Raw genomic sequence first — 5,245 nt, 5'->3', positions numbered from 1 at the left:
CGCACATTCACGCTGAAGTGTCATCGGGTATCCAGCCTCTCACTCAGCTGAAGGAAGCGGCTGAATGGGAGACTTTGAGGTTGGAGCTCTCCCCCCTCGGCCTTGACGCTTCTTCTCCTCAGCTGCTCGCTCTCCACCTCGCTGCTCCCCTGGATGATTGTTCTCCGTTCGCGTCACCCAGCTCTCCTGCCACTCGCTCCCAGCCCCCCAACCCCCACTCCAGCCATTAGCTCTAGGCCGTGCCATTTCCCTCCTCTTGGCCACTCGTTCTTCACTCCTACGTCACACGTTATGAGAGGTATCGATAGTGTAGATAGCCAGAGTCTGTTTCCCATGGCAGGGGTGACTAAAACTAGAGGGCATAGATTTAAGCTAAGAGGGAGGAGGTTTAAAGGGGGTCAAAGGGGTAAATTTTTCACAGAAAGAATAGTGGGTATCTGGAATGAACTGCCTGGTGGAGGCAGGAACAGTAGTCACATTTAAGAGGCATCTGGACAGGTACTTGAATGAGCAAGGCATGGAGGGATATGGAATTAATGCAGGCAGGTCGGATTAGTATAGATAGGCATAATGTTCGGCATGGACGCGGTGGGCCGAAGGGCCTGGTTCTATGCTGTACGACTCTATGACTCTCTGTGACTCCTGTTAATTGTTTAATTATCCACCACCAGTCAGGTCTGGATGTGGCAGGACTGCAGAGCTTTGATCTGATCTGTTGATTGTGAGATTGCTTAGCTCTGTCTATTGCATGCTGCTTCCGCTATATGACATGCAAGTAATCCTGTGTTGCAGCTTCACCAGGTTGACACCTCATATTTAGGTCTGCTTGGTGCTGCTCCTGACATGCCCTCCTGCACACTTCATTGAACCACTCTTGCTCCCTTGGCTTGATGGTAATGGTAGAGTGAGGGATATGTCAGGCCAGGAGGGAACATATTGTGTTTAAATACAATTCTGCTGCTGCTGATGACCCACAGTGCCTCATGGATGCCCAGTTTTGAGCTGCCAGACCTGTTCATTTCTTCCCTCAGATATAATTGAAATAACAAAATTCTGAACAAATGCATGAACTAAATATAAAGGAGAGAGAAATAAATACTGACAAAATAGATGGCAGCATTTGGAAGGGAAAAAGATTTCAGTTTTATTATAGATGAGTGAGAGGAATTTCTCACACTTTGGGGCTTCTGTAAGTGGATTTACTGTATCAGAGTAGAAGTACTGTATCAGGCCTTGTTCGCTCAGTTGGTAGAGTATGAGACTTTTAATCTGAGGGTCTTGGATTTGATACCCTTGTTGTGTGGTTGTTCTTCCCTTTTTCAGTCTTCATCGGCAGAGAGTTCAAGGAGTGTTTGAAATTAAATTCAACAACATCATCAGATTTCAACGCCCCACCCCCGTCCCAGTGTAGTTGACAGGACCCACAACCTCTGCCCTCCCCCCTCCCCCCTCCCCCCCGTCCCAGTGTAGTTGACAGGACTCTCAACCTCTGCCTTCCCCCTTCCCCTCCCTCCCAGAACTGCGACAGGGTTCCCCTTGATCCAAGGTTGGCATATATTATCATTCAGGAGCAAGAAAAATCGAAAGGAACCTAACAAGAAAACCCAGTCTCCAGATGTGAGAATCTATAGATTTGCTTTGGGAAAGTGAATCAGAGCAGAATGAAGGGTGAACTGTCCGACTGCCCAGAAGAGATGAAGACACAGCTCAGTCAGCACGTTCCCCTGGTTTATGATGCTGGAACATTCCTCACACAGAAATTATTCAACCTGATGACAAACGTGCTTACAGCCGATAATTTATTAAGATAATTTTTTTTGAGCTACAACACAAACAGCTACTCGACAATGTGGAAAATTGCCCAGGTGTGCCCTGTCCATAAAAAAAAAGCAGGACAAATCCAATCTGACCAATTACCGCCCCATCAGTCTACTATCAATCATCAGCACAGTGATGGAAGATGTCATCAACAGTGATATCAATCACCACGCATTTAGCAATAAACTGCTCATCGATGCTCAGTTTAGATTCCGCCACGGCCTCTCAGATCCAGGCAAACATTTGGAAGCTGGAGTATAATGTGGGAAAATGTGAGGTTATTCACTTTGGTAGTAAGAACAGATAAATTAAATATTATTTAAATTGCGAGAGACTACAGAATGCTGCGGTATGGAAGGATCTGGGTGTCTTCGTACGTGAATCACAAAAAGTTAGCATGCAGGTAGAGCAAATAATTAGTAAGGCAAATGGAATTTTACCCATTATTACAAAGGGGAATGGAGTATAAAAGGAGAGAAGTCTTGCTACAAATGTACAGGGTGTTGGTGAAACCACACCTGGAGTACTGTGAACAGTTTTGGTCTCCTTATTTAAGGAGGGATATACTTGCATTGGAGGCAATTCAGAGAAAGAGGTGGGCAACTGTCTCTTCCCCGCCACAGCCACCTCGAGGGCATTGAGCGGAGGGGGTGAGACTTCGGGCGTGCAGGAAGGATCTGATGGGGAGGGCTCTTCTCACCACCAGCCAAGTTTCATCTTGGTGCTTGTGTGAAAGTTCTGGTGATGAGGCATTCCGCCAAATGACTTTGGCAGTTTGCTCGGAGAACCATCCGACTGGATCCACCACCTCCTTTTCCTGTAGGGCCTTGAGGACATTCCATGCAGACCACTACCTGAAGGATTGGTGGTCAAAGATGTTTTTCCACAGAAACTTTCCCACGAAGGATAGGTGGTACGGCACAGTCCAACTGGATGGAGCATTCCGCGGCAATGTGACCAGGCCCATCCTTCACAACGCTGGGGACAGATAGAACCTCAGCACGTAGTGACACTTGGAGATTGTGCACGTGGAATCTGCGCACAGCTTGATGCAGCTGCACACGAAGGTAGTCATCAGGATGAGGGCGACGTTGGGTACATTTTTCCCGCCCTTATCCAGGGGTTTGAAGATCGTGTCCCTCCAGACCTGGTCCATTTTGGAACCCCATATGAAGCGGAAAATGGCTCGGGTGATCGCCACAGCGCAGGAGTGGCGTATGGGCCAGAACTGCACCACGTACAGCAACGTGAGCGCCTCGCACCTGATCACCAGGTTCTTACCCACAATGGAGAGAGATCGCTGCTCCCACATGCTCAGCTTATGGTGTATCCTGGCTACTCGCTACTTCCAGGTTTTGGTGCACGCCCCGGCCCTTCCGAACCATATCCCCAGCAACTTCAGGTAGTCTGACCTGACGGCGAAGGGGACAAAGGATCGGACAGCCCAGTTCCCAAAGAACATGGCCTCGCTCTTGCCGTGGTTAACTTTGGCTACCGAGGCGAGTTCGAACTGGTCGCAGATGCTGATCAGTCTGCGAACGGACAGCGGATCCGAGCAAAAGACGGCGACGTCATCCAGGTACAGGGAAGTTTTAACCTGAGTGACTCCACTGCCTCGGATTGTAACACCTCCCTTATGCTTGCATCCTTCCTAATAGACTCAGCAAAGGGTTCAATACAGCAAACAAACAAGACAGAGGAGAGAGGACTGCCCTGTCTGTCTTTGCAAAGCAGGTGCAGAAAAAGATGCAGTGGTTTTTATCGCAGTTCATCCCAAGCAGCTGTGTAACACAGGAGTCTGTGCTCCACAGGCTGTTCTCAGGGATGCACACCGAGATAAACATCAACTGCTGCTGGAGGACTATCAATTCGGTGAAAGACACCCTTTGGTCTGCCCGAAACTTTCTGGTCTTCCAGCGCAAAGAGTTGTTCACGACCTAATGTTGCAGACTGGCACATTCCAAGGTCCAAGACTACGTGCTGAGGGACGCACTACAGCTTGGGGCAAAGGTTCACTGGGGAAGACCACTGTGTAAGGTACCCCCACGAAGGTGAACTGAGGGACTGGATCCATGGAAATCCCCTCGGGCTGTATCCAGAAAATATTTCTCCGCCTCCAGGCTCACTTCTTTTGACCAGGAGTCCTCCTCCCGACCAGCAGACCCATTCACCCACCTCCAGCATTCTCCCTCTACCTGGACCCCTCCCCCTGGCCACTTACCCACTCTTGATCTCTTCATTGAAAACTGTCGGCTGGACATTTGTCATCTCAATTTCTCTGCCCCTCTCACTCACTCTAACCTGTCCCCCTCTGATCTTGATGCACTCCGTTCTCTCAGGTCTAACCCCGACATGGTCATCAAACCTGCAGACAAGGGTGGTGCTGTTGTTGTATGGCGTACCGACCTCTACCTTGCAGAGGTTCAGCGCCAACTCACAGACACCTCTTCCTACCTCCCTCTGGACCATGACCCCATCGGCGAATATCAAGCCACCGTCCAAAGGACTGTCACTGACCTCATCTCCTCTGGAGATCTTCCCTCTACAGCTTCCAACCTCATAGTCCCGCAACCCCGGACAGCCCGCTTCCACCTCCTTCCCACAATCCACAAACGGGAATGTCCCGGCAGACCCATTGTGTCAGCTTGCTCCTGCCCCACTGAACTTATTTCTTCCCATCTTGACTCTATCTTTTCTCCGCTGGTCCAGTCTCTTCCCACCTACATCCGTGACTCTTCTGACGCCTTACGTCATTTTGACAATTTCCAGTTTCCTGGTCCCAACCTCCTCCTCTTTACTATGGACGTCCAATCCCTCTGCACCTCCATCCCCCACCAGGATGGTTTGAGGGCTCTCCGCTTCTTCGTGGAACAGAGGCCCAACCAGTCCCCATCCACCACCACCCTCCTCCGCCTGGCTGAACTTGTTCTCACATTGAACAACTTCTCCTTCAACTCCACGCACTTCCTTCAAGAAAAAGGTGTCGCTATGGGTACCCGCATGGGTCCTAGTTATGCCTATCTTTTTGTGGGATATGTCGAGCATTCTTTGTTCCAGTCCTACTCAGTCCCCCTCCCCCAACTCTTTTTCCGGTATATTGATGACTGCATCGGTGCTGTTTCCTACTCCCGCCCCGAACTGGGAAACTTTATCAACTTTGCTTCCAATTTCCACTCTTCTCTCACCCTTACATGGTCCATCTCTGATACTTCCCTTCCCTTCCTCGACTTCTCTGTCTCCATCTCTGGGGATAGGTTGTCTACTAATATCCATTATAAGCCCACCGACTCCCACAGCTACCTCGACTACACTTCTTCACACCCTACCTCCTGTAAGGGCTCCATTCCATTCTCCCAGTTTCTCCGTCTTCGACTCATCTGCTCTGATGATGCTACCTTCCATGACGGTGCTTCTGGTATGACCTCCT

This window comes from Heterodontus francisci, unplaced genomic scaffold (assembly GCF_036365525.1).
Source record: "Heterodontus francisci isolate sHetFra1 unplaced genomic scaffold, sHetFra1.hap1 HAP1_SCAFFOLD_51_2, whole genome shotgun sequence".
NCBI classification, from domain to species: Eukaryota; Metazoa; Chordata; class Chondrichthyes; order Heterodontiformes; family Heterodontidae; genus Heterodontus; species Heterodontus francisci.
This window is presented reverse-complemented; position numbering follows the sequence as displayed.